The sequence below is a fragment of the Benincasa hispida genome, chromosome 10 (genome assembly GCF_027475165.1).
Source record: "Benincasa hispida cultivar pf3 chromosome 10, pf3_genome.v1.1, whole genome shotgun sequence".
Classification (NCBI taxonomy): Eukaryota; Viridiplantae; Streptophyta; class Magnoliopsida; order Cucurbitales; family Cucurbitaceae; genus Benincasa; species Benincasa hispida.
The window spans coordinates 30,459,655-30,478,777 of record NC_143487.1 but is presented as its reverse complement, the minus strand read 5'-3'; positions in this window follow the sequence as shown (position 1 = coordinate 30,478,777).

The following is a 19,123-nucleotide window of genomic DNA, read 5'->3' as shown; positions in this document are numbered from 1 at the left end:
TAAAACAAGAGGGTTTCAAGCCATACCTTTGTAGAACTTCTTCAAATCTTGATTCTCAACGGCAAACTTCTCCAAGTCTTATTGTAGACTACCTCAAGATCTTCCCCACTATTCTATTGGAGCTTTAGATTAAGTCGTGGGACTCAAAATAAGCATGAATGAAGGGAACTTAGAGATTAACTCACTGTTATAGCCCACTTGAAGAACAACTTCTTCAACATGAATTTTTCTACAAAAATTCTATAGATCCATAAAAGTCAATTCTACTCCAATCTTCTTTATTTATTGCAGGCTATCATGCAAAGAAGATGACTGCAGGAGATGCAACTTATGCTTGAGTTATTGAAGCTAAAATAAGTGGGTTTTGTGTGGGCAAGTTGAAGGCTTAATGGAAATAACCAAAAAATTCCTTTTTTTTTTTTTCAAACTTTATCCATTTTTTCGAATGATTTCAAAAATCAATTTGATTTCAAAAAATCGAAAATATTATTAATTTTACAAAATTAATTTCATAAATTAATTTTTCTAATAAAATTAATAAATAATTATTTAAACAATTTAATTAATTCTAATTAATTTAATATAAAATATTAAATTAATTTTACACAAATCCACCTTCATATATTTAAATCATATTTAAATATTAATTTTCCTATTCTGTTTAATTCTTAAAATTAAACGTGTAATTATATCTCATATAATTACTAATTTCTTTAATTCTAATTTGAATGTTTCAAATTAACTAATTACACTACTCTAAAGCTAATCCATTTACTAGGAGGGGGACCTTGCAGACCTACAGATCATAGGCTCCAATGATCTGAGATTAATTGGCTAAACTCATTACATCGAATTAACCCTCATTGTTAACTAATGGGTCACTCTAATAAAGCTCATAGTTGAACTTCCCTCACCGTAGATTTATTATGTCCACTGGATATAACCATGATTAGTAAGTTAACCCTTCACAGGTTGTTAAAGTATATCAACTAGCAGCTGGGTCAAATATCTGTTTTACCCCTAAGATTACCTCTTGTTCCTTAAGTCCCACTGATCCTCTAATGAACAATTGATTTGTGATCCAATCAACAAAACGAGTCCCACTCGAGCCAATGAGAGGGTGTGGTTCTTAGTTCAAGACCCAGAGTCAGCACTTAAGGAAACAACCTCTCTACTATCCCTAAAAGCGGGTAGGAGTGAATTCCTTCTTGCACCCTATGTCCCCAGCTATCTATCCAATCTTACCCCTGAAATGGAGGTTTATCGAGTTGGCATTGTTGAGCCAACCCTCACCTATGCAAATATAGGGATAATCTCAAATAAATAGGAGTTCATAGTTAGCTCATGATTAAGGTCAAGTTACCTAGGTCATTGCTTTGAAATAGTCAGTCTTAAACAGTAAACGACATTATAAAGTAAGATTGACTGATTTCGTGGTCCGATCTTGTACAAACCCATTTTCACAGGACACCCTCACTTCTCATGTCATAACATGTACGAATTAGGATCACTTCGTTTGTAGCACTTTACAACTCTTTGTAACAACTACAGAATAGGCCGCATCCAATAGTGTTACCAGAATAAGGCATCCAACCTTATTCATATACTATAGATCATTTTGACTATTTACTCGAACTTGATCTACTTTTATGTCTCCACATAATGTTCAAGTACTCATGTAATAGTCAAGGGTCTTTTATGTTTATTGGATTTCTAATAAGCAATACATATATTCAATAACAACTTATTGAATTTTTCAGAATAAGTTTTATTGTTTTCAAACCATGAGCTTTAGGATATAAAACCCAACTTATTCTTATATATTTAAAGCAAAAAAGATTAAAAAAAGATATCAAAATAATATAATTTCTTTACACATAAATACATGCATGTTCTTAGATATATAAGACATGTAAGCATAGCATAGGAATAATGATCTTACACATAGATAAGATACATGCATAATCTTAGGTATATAAATTAAAATAGGGAAAAATATCTTTATCGTCCCCGAGTTTTCAAGAATATGTGCATTTGGTTTTTGTGGTTTCAATTCGGCCATTTTAATCCCTCAGTTTTACAAAATAGGTTTAAAAGGTCCTTATTCTCATTTTCTAAACTAATTAGATATTTTTTTATATTCTTTGGAATTTCGATATGACATTTTTAAATAAAAATATATTTTTCTATCTCCTCTCTCTTCCCATCCACTCTCCACTCTTTTCTCTCCTCCCCTCCTCTTTTTCTATCATTGTTCCCAACTTCTCAGTTCCATCTCTTCTCTCCCTTCTGCAATGGACACATTCCCTTTGGCATCTAATTTTCTTTTATTGTTCAAACCTTCTAAACTTTCATGAGATAGACCATGTTGTCAAGTAGAGAAATATTAAACTTCTAACAAGTTTTAAGTTTCATGAGAACGTTTGTGCCCATATTAATTATTTCAACAAACCACTAATCATTTCAACTATCAAATTTGCACTATATAATTTTAAAAATGAGCAGAGTTTGATGCAAATGGAGATCATGAAATTGTAAAAACTCTTTGAAATGCTCACGTAAAAACATGTGATTTTCTTTCTTTTCTATCCATGCCAATTGTAGTGAATGAAAAAAAAGTTCTCGCCAAATTGATGTCGTCGAATTCAATCGTGGTGGTTCGCGGGATCTCTAAAATTCCTTCCTTCTGGATTGACTTCTTGAATAAACGCTTTGCTATTGAAGAAAATGGATCAGTAAAAAGGGAAAAATGGTTAAGGGAGGGGAAGGGGGAGAGAAAGAGCGAAGAATCATGGAGAGGGGAGGAGAGAGAAGAGTGAGAAAGGTGATTCAATGGGAAGAGAGAGGAAAGAGAAAATATATTTTTATTTAAAAATTTCATATAAAAACTTAAAAGAATATAAAAGTTATCCAATTAATTTAGAAAATAAGAATAAGGACATTTTAAGCATATTTCGTAAAATTGAGGAACTAAAATAGCCAAATTAAAACCTTATGGACCAAATGCAAATATTCTTGAAAACTCACATACTAAAAAGATATTTTTCCCATTAAAATATTTTGAATTGATAAAATACATTGATTATTAATGAAAAAAATAGATGTTTATGATTTCTGATTCGAAAACAATGATTGAAAATTTATAAGTTATGGAAAGCTAAAATGTAGTATGTTTTTTTTTTCTTAATATGTGATTAGCAATTGAAAATTTGAGTCTTGCTTTTTGAATTTTATAAAAAAAAATTTGGGTTAAATTTTTTTGTGTAATGACTCGACCTTTCGAGTACTCAGAAAAGGGTCGTTACAACATAGTGCACATTTTCATTCAAATTTTTTACGGTCGTAAATTCAGTGAAAACATAAAAGACTGTTTCAAATTGAAATGAAAAATCAATAATAGCCCAAGAGTCAAAACATTTAGTTGTGATAAAAAAAAACATTCATAAAGAAAATCAAAATAGTAATAACAATCCAAAAACCAATAAAAGAATAATGCCAAACTCATATAAAATAAATAAATAAGACATCTTTCTAAAACAAATGAAACAAACATGAACTGTGCGAAAGCATTTTTCTATTGTCCTGTATGCTCTATCTCGGGTCCTTGATCGGATCGGTGATCGATTTCGCTAATTTGACTCCGAACCGAAACAAAAGAAAATTTATAATCACCGAATTACTTCTTATTACTACTAAAACGTAGCACCAGTGGTATGTGCGGGGTTGAACCACAGGGAAGCGAAGTATTAATTTCCCTTCGCGTTAGATTTGACTGCGGTAAAAATGGTAAAAATGGGGTTTTGTTTTCGATTTAGGAAGATGCAAGAAAAATAAATTGCAAGAGATATATGGAATGGTTGGGGACTCATTTAGTTCTTAGATCAAGTGCCCATTCGATGTAAATTAATTCATTTTTATATGCCAAATAACTAATATTCAAATTATGCATGCATAGCTACTTAATTTGATAAGAATTAATCAATCTCTACAAAGGCCGAAAATCAATTAATGGTAACCAAATCGAGCGTCCTAATCCGTGATTACGACTAGAAGGACCGGACCCTAAATAGCCTACATGCAAAGATGCAATTTGGTCCTTAGCGGCCATAAAGAACCAGAAACACATGATGAAAATCAAGGATTCAACTATGTTGATTAAGTGTCAAGAAAGCCATGTTCAAATAATCAAAGTATTCTTTAAATCTAGATTAAATGTATGATACAAATATTCAAGGTCAGTCTATACATCCAAGCATGCTCATCTAATCTGTGCTACAGTGGTAAATTCAAAGCATGGACGATTACAAGGATACGTGCGAGCCTGAATTTAACTAGCAAAGACATGCAATCGTGATAGGGTCGTCAATCCAATATACAAAAGCAAATCTAAATCATGCGAGATGAAAGAAAAACATAATTCTTAATTGAAGCACAAAATTGAACATATAACTCATTAAGTTATAAAGAACACTTAGTCTAAGAACTAATCGAAAACTACTTCATTGATTCATAGACAAACCAATGGGATACAATCCAATACAAATCCATAATCCAGAAAAGTAAATCTAACCTACGATACTGAAAACATAGAGGAAAAAGAGAAATCAAGGTCTCTCCTCAGCCTCCATGAAGAGTTTTGGCGTTTTTAGGGCCTTTTTCAATACAATTCAGCATCCTCTTTTTGATCTAGGAAAATGAGACATTTATAGAAAATTTCAGGGCAGTGTTGCAATGCTATGGTCGAGCGTTGCAACGCTCACTCGCGCACGCGCTTCTCCTCCATCTGTCAAATGTCGTAGCGTCACGATGCTCTAAAGAAGTGTTGCAATGCTACACTACTAGCTTATAGCATTGGGCTTGAGCGTTGCAAAGCGTTTTGATGCTGATGCTGGGGGTATTTTGGTCATTTCATGTCCCTTGGAGCTTGGATACTTCAAATCTACTTCAAATCGCTTCAAATCAGCCCTGATCGGCTTCAAATAATTGATTCTACCTCTTGGTTGCTCGTTACCTACAAAACAGAGAAATAAACACATAAAATCCATTAACGAGTTTGAATTAGGCTAGGAATAATAGCTCTTTTTGAAAGCTAACAAACACCCCTAACTTAATTCTTGCTCGTCCAGAGCTAGGTAGAGACAAACAATCAAACATTGTATAAAACACTCAAAGACATGCTAGCTTAATTCGCAAAGTTGTTACTCGAGTCTCAACAGTCAGATTGAATGAAAGTTGTAATCAAGAACGAAATTGAATTATGATCAATCAATGAAGCACAAGTTTAAGAATGTTCTCTATTTAAATAACATAAGTGAGTCAAGAGTTTTCCTAGTTTAGCTTGCACAGCCTGGAAAAGTTTTAAAAGGTCCTCATCCTGCTTTCCCCCTAATCTGGTTCGGTTATCGACCTTGGACATACCATACTTGCAAAAAAAGGGCAACACTAAAACAAGGGTGCCTAAACTCATTCACACAAAACATAAAGGGCATTTCTTTTACTTAGAGGGCAGGCTTTCACACTCCACCACCAGGAACTTATCACTCTTTTCTCGCAAGCCCTAACAGAACACATTGGAGGTATATCCTTGACACACGATATTTTTTTAGGTCACCTTTTCTAGCAGGTCAGCTTTATCCTTGACACACGATATTTTTTTTAGGCACACATTTACACACACACATATATATATAGATAGATAGATAGATAGATAGATAAATACATATTTTCAGAATTTCAACTAATTTGCTTTTCTTTGTTTTTCTCTCTCTTTTTTTTTTTCCTACACACATAGTCCACTTTTTTTTTTTTTTTTTATATATCCACTTCATCTAGTTTTGATCTAAAACAAGGACAGTTACTCCTAAGTCAAAGGTGGACCTTTTGGGCTGACAACAGAAATACAAACCAGATAACCCAATTCTAAGCATGCAAGGCTTAATGTCGCAAAACAATGACTTAAGGATGCATGTGAGAAGAATATTTTTAAAAATGGGCTAAAAATCATGATCATGCAATCCTAACGTTCCTTCATGAAAATTTCATTACAGAAAGAGTGCATCGTAGACTATCATTATAACCACAGAGCAAACAGTCTAGCCAAGAAATAAAGGAACACAAGCATAGCCCGAGCACAACGCTCAAAGACCCCAACCTAATATATAAAAAAAACTACCCAACGAGTACCCCACCCCCCAACTTAAAAAAATGCATTGTCCCCAATGTATTCTAAGTAAAGCTCAAGAAGAATGAAAACAAGGGAACAAAAAACCTCCCCTGATACCGCGAGTGGGATAGCAGTGGCTCTGGAGAAAACAAGGGCTTTCCTCTTTCTTCAAAAATAGATAAGGCTCTGGAGAGGCCTCTAGAAAAGGAACACGGTAAAAAAAAATACAAAAGAAAACATATAAAACAAAGAAATTTTCAAAACTAAAATGATAAAAGGAAAAAGGAAAGAAAAGAAAAGAAAAAATTGAGGACACGCAAAAAGAAATAAAATAGAATAGGAAGAAAGAAGCAAGCCTCAATTTGAATGGGGAGAGTATGGGTTCCTCTAAAGGCCACTCTAGAAACCAATGCTGCCATAGTAGAGACGGTTCTCTTTAGCAATGAAGATCACCATTCTCTCCATATGCCTCGCTCGACAAGCGTTCTTCTAACTCACTCGTAGTGACTTGGTCGCTACCTGGAGTACCTCAGCTGACATCCTGTATGCCTGCTCTACATAGGACTCCCCTCCCACTGGAATGTCGGTCTGATCCTGGGGACCAACATAAAGGGCTGTCTCTACCACTGAAGCCTGCTCATCCTCTTCGTTCTCCTTGTCATCATCATCATCAGGCTGGTTCACTCCTCTCCCTCAGAAGGCCGAGACCGATGACCTACTGATGGGCACACGACCCCTCATCTTATCCTCGTCGTCAGAGATCTCCACCCCGGACCTCCGACACAACTCGGTAATCAGGTTCGAGTGACCTAAACTACCGGTGGTGGAACACCGTCCACAATGACGGATCAATGCCCTAATGGCTTGACCGATATTGATGGACATCCCCCAGACAAGGAAATAAAGGAGTTTGGCCTGATCCTTCGTGACGTCTGTGTAAGAGTTAAAAAAAATGCAGTGAAAGTATCAAGGATCCATAAGCATTCTAATGCACTAATTTTGGCAAAAACTAAAGCATGCTCTTCATAAAAATGAGTTTTCAGAACATACCTTTGATGAACTCTCTAATAAAACGTCTGTTCAGCTATTGTCTTCACTTGATATCAACATGAACCACCTCAAAGCCTTCCCTACTATACTCTTGGAGCTTTAGGCAGAGTTGTGGGACTCAAGAATAGCCTGAAGATTTAGAGAAACAAGAGAAGCTCATAACAGCAAGTTAAAGAAGACAAGTTCTTCTTCACCGTGATTTTTCTCTCCGAATTTTGTATTCTTTTTTTTTTTTTTTCTTTCTCCAACAACTTCAATCTTCTTTATATATTTAGATGAACATGCAAGTGATGGAGTGCATGGCTTGCAACTCATGCTTTGAGAATCAAAGTAGAGAAGATAATGGTTTGTGTGTGAGCATAAAGATGATGGTAATGGAGAAAATCCATTTTCCATTTTGTGCAACCATGCAAAACATTTTTCCATTTTATTCTTAAAATATAAAATGACTTTAAATCATTTTCATTCAAAAATTGATTTTCTTAAATTAATTTCATAAATTAATTAAAAAATTAATTAATTTAAAATCGAATATTAAATTAATTTTGCACAATAATCCTCTTCATCTATTTAAATCATCTTTAAATATTTATTCTCTTGTTCCATTTAATTTGAACATTTCAAATTAATTTCTCAAGCTATCCTAAAGCTTACCCATTTACGAGCTAGTAAGGAGACCTCGCGGACCTACAGATCATGGGCTCCAACGATCCGAGATTAATTGGCTAAACTCATTAGACCGATCTAACCCCCATTCGTTAACTAATGGGTGATTCCACTAAAGCCCATAGCTGAACTCCCCTCACTGTAGATATATTATGTCCACTCGATATAACCATGATTAGTAAGTTAACCCTTCACAGGATGCTCGTAGTAACGGTTGGGTCGAATCTCTGTTTTACCCTCGTAATTACCTATTGTTCCTTAAGTTCCACTGATCCCCTAATGAACAATTGATTTGTGATCCAATCAACAAATCGAATCCCTCTCAGGCTAATGAGAGGGTGAGGCCTCTTGTTCAAGACCCAGAATCAACACTTAAAGGGAACAACCTCTCTACTAACCCTAATCGGGTAGGAGTGAATTCCCTCTTGCACCCTATGTTCCCAGCTATTCATCCGGTCTTATCCCCAAAATGGTAAGCTTATTAAGTAAAGGAAATTAGTCTACTCTCATCGTTTGCAGATCAAAGGATAATCCCGAACAAACAGGAGTTCATAGTTTAATAACACTATGACATGTAACTCACAAGTTGTAGTTATTCTAGAATACTCTCAAATACATGCACAAACAATACAACATATGTTTAATAACACTAGTGGTGTTTAACGGCTCAGCAGGCACCAGGAACTTGTCGCTACTATTAATCGGCTCCTCCTCATAATTTCGGTTTCTCCATCTCCCATTTATCCTCAAAGTTTGGACGTCCAAATTGACCTAGAACTCCTAGAATCGACCAATCTGTCCACGGTGCCCCTTTAAATTCAGAGCTTTGAATTAGCCTCTAACTCCACGAATTCGCTAAACACCCGAGCATCCTCTGTTTTCGCGATAACTCTAGCGCCACTTTTTTTTCTTCGTTTTCCTTACATCTTCGGCCAAATTTCTTCAAATCAAGCCTCCTACGAGCTTCTTCTTTACTTTCTATTTAATTTTCTTTCATTTTGCCCAATTTTCCATCACAAGAACGGCCCTAATTCGAAAACAACTTTTTCCTCTTCTTCGGTCGGCCAAACTCAAAAAATTCGCAATTCACTTTCTCTCTTCATTTTCTATCTTCAATTTCCAGTTTAACACGTGCCTAGATGATTAACCCTTAAATTTCCTTTGATTTTCAGCTAGTTTTTGACAATAAGTCTGAAACAAGCCAAATTTACTTTTAGAACTCATAAATTACCAAAATTTCACCACATTTCAAGGTGTTGACTTTTTTACTTTGACTTTGACCATTTGACCGTTGACTTTTACAATTGACTTTGACCTGTCCCGAGCATGCCAAATTCATCATCGAATTTACTTTACATGCTTAACTAGGTTCGTTACCTCGAATTATTCCTCCAATACTTATTTCCTCTTCCTAACTGAAACAAACATCAATCCCAATATTTTTATTTTTAATTATAAATCTCAACAAAAGATCCACATCAAACTTTATCTCAAGTCCCCAAGTTCAATCTCAACTATGTGCTTCCTAATATTCCAAGAAAGAGTAGAAGAAGAAAAGACTTACAAGTTACTACCTCCTTTTTGAGAATTTCGTCCTCGAAATTCAGGTAAGGTCATCAGATGAATAGTTATGGGTAACAAACTTCCATCAACCGTGGACATTCTCTTTTAAGGTGACCAGGTTGTCCACATTTATAACAAGTATGAGTTTCATTCTAACATTGTTCCTAATGATACCTGGTTCATACTAAACACAAAGGTCTCCTTCTAATACTAGCAATGTATTCTTTAAGTTGCTCACTAGAAACAGTTCCCTCTATTCCCCAATTTTCTTTACTTGAATTCAAATCGAAACCCGATGTACCTCCATGCTTGGATTTTAAAGTTCCTTTATTAGGTACTCCAAGTGAAAAACTTTTATTCCCGTTCACTTCTTGTTCATTCAACATATGGACTTGGAGATTTAAATCCATTACCGCTATATACTATTCCTCCTGCCTAGTTTTCTTCCATCACACTCTTTTTTATTCACATAGCACCTTCCATTAGTTAGAAAAAATTCTTTCTATTCAGCACTGGTTATTATAGGGGCATGTATTTCTTTCCTCAATCCTTCCTCAAACCGGCTGTATAACTCTTTGTCGATCTTGAGTTGCCTTTAGTCTCTCTCTAATAATTTTAATATTCCTAGAGTAACCTGTATTGGCTTAAGACCAATTGACTTTCTTTCCTAACCCAATCTGTATTGATGCATCACACGGAATACACCGGTTAGAAGTAACTCTTATCCACTGGTTCCCATAGTTGGATCCCCAACTCTCTTTTGAACTCTTCCAAAACCAACCTGTACGTTGCTGAAAAGGTCATTACGGTCTTAAGTACCATGCCAGACCACTTAGGCCAAATATCTAGGAATTTTTCACTCCACCAATCAATCTTATTAACTAACACTTCCAGTACATAACTCAACATTTGTGCTATCCTAATAGTATAACTTGTTTTCTTTCTTTAGCAAGTACATACTAGCTTAAAGGATTCTCCTGCCACTTCTTTAAGTTATTTCAATAGTTACATCCACTTCCAAATACCTCAAGATATTAAACCACACCACTATGCCGTTAATGCTAACAAACCCACATAGTGAAGAAAACAAAACAACGCACAAGAACCCCACCCATAAATATCCTATACAATGAACTCCCAAACAACAAATTATTCTTTTGCATAACACCCCCATGTAACCACTGTGGACATTTTTCCCTATAACAACCACGTTGTCCACAATTATAATAGACAGTGGTCCCTTTCAATCTTTGACCCTAATGATGTTTGCCACAAGATGAATAATAAGATTGCACATCTACACTTGCTACTGATTCTCTAGGTTGTGTCTTACCTGGCTTCTCAGATATAACTATAAGATAGATAGAGTCTTCTGAACCTTGGTTTCTCTTTCCACTTTCATTCTTCAATCATACCTTGACTTGAAACTTCTGTTGCTCATGACTCTAGGTATAAGTCTCCTATTTAATGATTCACGCAGTGTATTCGAGGAATTTCCAACACGAACATCCCTTTTTGTTTTCCTTTTATCGCTTCTTCCTAACAAACTTTTCTTTACTCTTTTAGTTACCTCTACCAGTTTTGAGAAATCTCTCCACTTAGCATTTACTATGACATAGCTTCAAATTTCATCCAATAGTTCATTCTCAGACCTTTTACACTTATCAGTTTCATTTTCAAACTAAACAATTGTACATTTAAATCATTCCTTAAACTTTTCTCTATACGATTTTAAAACACTGTACCAACCTCAAAATTTACTTCCGTTTTTCACTACAAAGACTTTGGATCAAGCTCTTCATGGAAAGTTTCCTTAAACTTTTCCAAACTTATCTCTCCCATTTCTTCATAACTAATTTCAAACATGCGTCATAAGTTCTTAGCTTCACCTTAAAACAAGGATGTAGCAAGTTTTACTCTTTTATGGGTAGGATAGTTCGTTATTCTGAAGCATTCTCTTAACTTGGCTAACCAGATTCTTGGATCCATAGAATCAATTGCTCTAGTGAAAAATATTGCTATAAACGCTTTTAAGCATTCAATCTCAAAGCTTTTCTCTAGACTAACTTGTCCATCACTATTTCCTATAGAACCTTCCTGATTTAAATGAACCTCCATTGATTTCCTTTAGGTCAATCTCAGTCTGGAAGTACATAATTTCGCCACCAAACACTTCTTTCCAACCCAGGTTTACAAGTAGCGCTTACAGTTCCTTTTAATGCTTGCCTTTGCCATAATGATACATGTTTCATATAATGCAATGGTGTATCACACACCTTTAGTGAAAAGACCAATGCAACTTAATAATGCAACTCTAACTCATACTGACTTTCTGACCCAAAACCCTTAGGTTTCCCAAAATCATGCTCTGATACCAAGCTGTCACACCCCGTTCCAGATTTCCCTTCTAACCTATAACGAAGCGTGAAGACGTTAAACATCACTTCTCTCTATGACATCTAACGTCCCAACTCTTAACATATCCTGTACTTAAGATCAAACCCAGACTTCCAAACCAATTTTAAAAAATAATCTATGTTCGTTGACAGAGTTTAGGAATTTGATTCAGTTTAAATCACAATACTGTTTAGAGAGATTTACAGACCAACAGAAAGGATTATTTTGAACAAAGCCTCCCATGACATGTAAATCACAAGTTGTAGTTATTCTAGAATACTCTCAAATACATGCACAAACAATACAACATATGTTTGACAACACTAGTGGCATTTGACGGCTCATCAGGGACCAGGAACTTTTCGCTACTGTCTAGAATACTCTCATAATTCCATCTCCCGTTTATCCTCAAAGTTTGGACGTCCAAATTGCCCTAGAACTCCCAGAATCGACCAATCTGTCCACGATGCCTCTTTAAATTCGGAGCTTCGAATTAGCCTCTAACTCCACGAATTTGATAAAAACCCCAGCATCCTCTGTTTTCGCGATAACTCTAGCGCCACTTTTTTTCTTCGTTTTCCTTACTTCTTCGGCCAATTTCTTCAAATCAAGCCCCTATGAGCTTCTTCTTTACTTCCTATTTAATTTTCTTTCATTTTGCCCAATTTTCCCTCACAAGAACGCCCTAATTTGAAAACAACTTTTTCCTCTTCTTCGATCGGCCAAACTCAAAAAATTCGCAATTCCCTTTCTCTCTTCGTTTTCTAGCTTCAATTTTCGGTTTAACACGTGCCTAGATGATTAACCCTTAAATTTCCTTTGATTTTCAGCTAGCTTTTCCCAATAATTCTTAAACAAGCCAAATTTACTTTTAGAACTCATAAATTACCAAAATTTCACCACATTTCAAGGTGTTGACTTTTTTACTTTGACTTTGACCATTTGACCGTTGACTTTTACAATTGACTTTGACCTGTCTCGAGCATGCCAAATTCATCATCAAATTTACTTTACATGCTTAACTAGGTTCGTTACCTCGAATTATTCCTCCAATCCTTATTTCCTCTTCCTAACTGAAACAAACGTCAATCCAAATATTTTTATTTTTAATTATAAATCTCAACAAGAGATCCACATCAAACTTTATCTCAAGTCCCCGAGTTTAATCTCAACTATGTGCTTCCTAGTATTCCAAGAAAGAGTAGAAGAAGAGAGGGCTTACACCCACTACATCGAGGTTCCCTCAACTCTTGAGGTGGAACCGACCTACCAGATGAACTATCATCAACAAATCTTTCTGATGAAGTAGGCTCTTCAACAACTCTTGTTAAAGTTTTAGTAGTTTCGTTGAAAATCCCACGTAGCATGATCTTACTACGTGGACTGTGCTCCCTAATATGATTCTACTCCAGGAAGGTAGCGTTCATAGACACACACTCTATTTTCCGTAGGATCATAAAAGTAACACCCTCGTGTCCCTTTGGGGTAACCTACAAAGAGGCACAACCTCGACCGTGGTTCCAATTTCTTTGGATTAGCCTCAAGCACATGTGCTAGGCAACCCGATATACGAAAGTGACGCAAACTAGCTTTACGCCCGTTCCACAACTCTAAAGGTGTTCTTTGAACACTCTTGGAAGGAACACATTTGAGTATATACACCGCAGTCTCCACTGAAAAATCCCAAAACGAGTTCAGTAAGGAAGCGTAACTCATCCTCGACCGAACCATGTCCAATAAGGTTCTGTTTCTCCTCTCCGCTACACCATTCCGCTGAGGTGTACCCGACGCTGAGAGTTGGGAAATGATTCTATGTTCTATCAAATAGTTCTGGAAATCCAATCCAAAAACTCTCCACCTCAATTCGATCAAAGTGTCTTAATCCGTCTATCCAATGCATTTTCAACTTCAGCCTTGAACTCTCTAAACTTTTCAAAGGATTCAGACTTTTGTTGCATCAAATAAAGATACCCATACCTAAAGTAATCATCGATAAAGGTTATGAAATACTCATAGCTTCCCCTGGCTCACACATTCATCGGACCACAGAGGTCAGAATGCACTCTCCAGAGGCTCTTTGGCTCGATAACCTTTTCCAGGAACATGTCTTTTAGTCATCTTACCCTCAAGGCAAGATTCACACACCGGTAAAGAATTTTCCTCTAACTCACTTAGTCCATTCTTCACCAACTTCTCAATCCTATTGAGATTTATGTGTCCTAATTTAAGGTGCCACAGTTGGGCATTTTCTTTTGGAGAAATCTTTTGTCATTTATTTTAAGTTATGGCAGTTTTAAACATCTCTATGTTATGGAGGGAACTCGTTGCTAACAACATTAGCACATACAAGTTATTTTCCAGATATGTTGAACAGATTTGAACTCCATCTTTATGAATAAACACTTTATTCAATTGAAAATTAAAAGTATATTTACACTGTGTCAGGCACTTTACAGATATTAAGTTCCTTTTCAACTCTGAAACTACATAAACATTATCTAAAATGAGAAATTTCTTCTGTAAAGTCAATTGGACTCCTCCCACTGCCACAACTAAGACGACGTGCCCAATGCCTATTGGCATCATCACCTCACCAGCCTCCAACTACCACCAGGATCTAATCCCTTGAAAAGAAGAACAAACATGATTATAGGCCCCAGAGTCAATAATCCAGGCAGAATCATCATTCTCTAGTAAATAAGTTTCTAACACCAGTAAATCATAGTTACCTTGTTTTACCTTGGCCTTGGCCTTAGCCTTGTTCTTCTCCTGGATCCAGCGAGGACAATTCCTCTTCTAGTGCCCATCCTGGTTACAATGGAAAACTTTCCTTTGTCTCCGGGCGCTGGTTGCCTTTCCCGCTGGGCGACAGGCGGTGGGTTAACAAGCGCCTTCCCCTTCCCCTTACCACCCTTCTTCTTCTTCCACTTAGTAGTATTAGAACTAGAAAGGTGCAGACTTAGCCTAGAGGTCGAACCTTGATGGAACTTCTTTGATGATGAGGCAACATTTTCCTCACCAACCTTCTTCTTTTTACTTTTCAGTAAGAATTGCAATGTCTGCAACTCGTTGAGGAGAGTTGTAAGGGTATAGTCCACTTTGTTCAGTATGGAATGACTAACAAAGTGCAGGAAGCTATCTAGCAATGAATGCAGGATTATGCTAACCTTGCTGCACTCATCGATCCGAGACCCATTCATCTCTGTCACATTGAAGTGGACATCATGCTAAGCATATGTGCACAAACAGAGGTGTATTCCTACATTTTGGAGTTGAAGATGCATTTCAGAGCCTCGTTCTTGAGTTGTCTAGACGGTTGTCTGAACATTCCATACAGGGACTCTATGATCTCACGCGCTGAGACCATAGGCTCATGCTTCTTGGCCAAAATGTCGTTAAGACTGGCCAAGATATAGGCTCGGGCCTTCTCGTTTGCCCGTATCCAGCGCTCATAAGCCTTCCGAACATTTTGAGCAACGTTAAGAGATTGAATAGGAGGACACTCCTCCATAAGGATGAACCTGAGATCATCGATGATCAATATGGTTGTGATCGTGTGTTTTAAACTAGTGTAATTCTCGCCAATCAGTTTATCGGCGCTAAGTAGAGTTAAAGTGGTTGTAGCCATAATTACATTGCTGAAAAACGAACAAACTTAATAAGTCTATTTCTCAATGATGCTCCAGTGAAGCAGGACAAACGTCACCGGTGGGGTGATCAAATGCCCCTTCACTGGGATGAGACATTCTTAACCATTAGGCAGAAACAACTCTTGTACCTGCACCTAACAGTCACCATTTATTCGGTCCAGAACAGTTAACCTTAACAATTTCGCGTAAGTGGAACCCCTCATTTTCGACCCTATATCCCGCCTTAATGCACCCACTGTAGGGAAAAAGCAGATTAGGACAAGAGACTAAAGCAACCTTATCCTATACAGGAGATCAGATAAAGAATTGTACAAAACTACCATCCTATAGGGGGACATTCCCAGGGTGCTTCGGGGCGATGCACAGAAACCTTATCCAACCTAACGAGAGAGACCGTGGGATATACTGTCGCACATCCCGCTCCCACTTACTATGAACATTTTCTTCGTCTACCTTGATATTGACCAACCCAAACACCATCCTTTAGGGGGACACTCCTAGGGTGCCACGAGGTCGAGGATAGATCTCACGGTGTGAACATAAAGGGAGAAACTCGAAGAGGTTTAAATGATGTATCAGATACCCCAAGTACCTCCCACTGAATGTTTTACCTAGGTGTTCATTAACTTAGACCATCCGGCTACTGATTTTATCTAAGTCAGTTTAATTTGCTAAGAAACAACTCTTGTCTTTGAAATTAAACAAGTTCAATTAATCACATTAAACTCTTTAACGAACTATCCTCAAATTTACATGCATGCATCAAATATATCTAATTCACCTTTCCAGGTAGGTTCCCAGGTAGGGGTGTTCCGTTTCCTTCAGCTTATATACCCCAGCCTAGAAAGAACCCGCCTTAGACAAAAGGTCTCTTATAGATAGATTTGCTACATGCTGCGTGTGAATTATGATGCGATTATGGTGTGAGTTTGTGGTGATGTGTGTTATGAAATGAACATGCAAGTTTTCCTAATGAGACCCAAGTATAAGCCTTATTAGGTTTCCTGATAAGTCCAGGGTCGAACACAGGGACTACTAAGTAAATATGCGAGAGTTGCTTTGATTCTCTTGCGGTGGTGAAAACAAATGAGTTAGATGGTGTTTTGATTAAGAATTTTTCCTATGCGATGGAGTTTGAACGCAAAATTGATGAAATCAAGAGTTACAATGAGTATGCGACGAAGGGGTTGAGAAGAGGTTTAGCTAACACTTCCTAAGATTATGTACAGATTATGCAATCATGCTAAACACAAATAACAGCTCATCATCTCTCAATGCATAATGCCATAATTCTTATTTCTAGGACGCATGCGATGTATACAAAAAAGTAGATAGGACTTATGTCTAAGCCTTTATTATTGTCTATGTGATGATGAATGATGCACACATAAAACAAGGTGACCGCATACTATCATATGCTATTTTTTTAGGGTGTATACGATATGTAATAGCAATAGAACTTATGTCTAAGTTTCTATTTCTTGTTTATGCGGTGATAATCTGACTTTCTCAAGCCTAGATTCTAATCTGACTCTCTTAAGTCTAAATTCTATCTTTAGAATACTCTCTCAAGTATCGCTAAAGAGTGATTGACGCATACATAAGACAAGATGATCACATAAAACGTAAATCTTAAGTCATGCTAGCTAAGTACTTCTCAACCCAATCAGAAATTTAGCTTGAAATGAGATTTCCATTTTCTATAAATAAAGTACTGAATACAAAAAAACAAATGGAATTTAGAGATAAGAAGCTCGGTAAGCAATGTCTTGCTTCCCGTGACCGTTTACACTATTCTTTTTCACTCCAACTCTGTTCCAGATGTATATTCTTGCTCTCGCAAGTGTTGGCCTTCTCTCCTTCGTAACACTTTCCGATAGTATCTCGATCTGTTCGGGAATGATCTCTCGGCTTCCTCACATCCTTGCTCGTCTCCATCCTCTAAGTATAAGTATGAGTATGTACGTGAAGAAACTAATGGCTCTCTAACTTGTATATCTATATAACTTCTTCCACCTTTTACACTAGTGGCCTTCGATATTTATAGAGCTCAAGGTGATGCAACCTTCCTTTCTAATGATTGCAATGACGGGCGGTCATTAAATCCCCTGCTCTGATGCGTTGATTATGGTCACCAAAAGTTGAGTGTACTTGCTACAGTGTGGCTTTGACGGCTTGTCAACTAAATTCGGATTCGACCGTTATCAGTTTTCCATCCCATCGTAATTTATTGTCCTGTCACCTTAATGCGCAGTCTTTATGCGGCCACCTTTTTTAGCAATTTCTCACGATCGCATATGATAGCATGACATTGCAATCACAATCTTCAAGCGCGCTGACGCCTAATTCCTCTAGATCGCAATTTTACTTGCGCCACTGCATTTTTCCTGTACAAAATAAGTAAATTAACCGCTTTTATGCGATGTGTGCATGTGTTCGCAATTCCTTTCAGTTTAGCGCTTTTGGACATGTTATTGCTTATTTTACCGTCGCATTCTCTCATTGTTTTACTTATTTGAGCTGTAATAACTTGTATTTCTACCCGTTATCATTACATTTTTAATCTTTTATTAGTCAATTTAATCCTATTAAACTGACTAAAAGATTAAACCTTAGGTTGCTAATCTTATTAGAATCGTGATCTTAGGTCTATCTCCACCAAGTTTTAAAACACTTTTAAAACCATGATTCAACCCTAAGTTTGCATGCATGTCTTTCTTGTAGATTTTAGTTCTAGTTTCCTTGTAACTCTTATAAAAGAAACAACTAAAACCCATCCACATTGCCATGCACAACGAGGTATTTATAACACTTATAAATTTAACCTATGTGTTATGCTTCATGCAATGTCCATTCATTACTATATAACTTTTATATACTTGTAATGAACCAAGCAAACATGCTTCCATGCTTCCATATATACTATAACACATAATATAAAGATGAAGCATGTCTATGCTTAATGCATGCATAAATATAACTCATATATTAAATGATGCATGAACATGCTCTTATGTAATTTAAATCATGTTTCTCTAAATCATAACACTTACAATATAGAGATGATGCATGACCAATGCATAACCTAAGGTAGGATTTCAACTATATGGCATACCATATGACATATAATTAAACATACATACAATGTACATTCACAAAAGATTAATGGACCGAGACGAACTACCTCAAAACCGGAAATAAAATTCTATCTATTACATTTTTCCATCAAGAAAATCGTTGAACCGCTCGGGCGAAGCTCCCTCGATCCTTTAGTAAACTTGGCCAAGTATCCACGATCGTTTAGCAATGATTGAGTACCATTTAAAATGCGATAAAACATGAGGCATTCGATCATTTGGCGCACCAGAAATTAAACGTGTAAGTCTAAACGATCATTTAGATGACGATGTTGTTGTGAAGCACGATCGTCTAGACGATCACATAACAAGAACTTAAGTAACAAATTTACTCCGCGATCGTGTAGTCAAGAACTAAGCAATTAATCTTGTTAAGCTACACGATCGTCTAGTGTGCGCGGATCAATATGCTCCCGAGTATCTGATACTCTACGATCGCTTACCCCATCGTTTACACGACCCGACCAATGCTTGGTTGTCTTCATCCTTGAAGTACA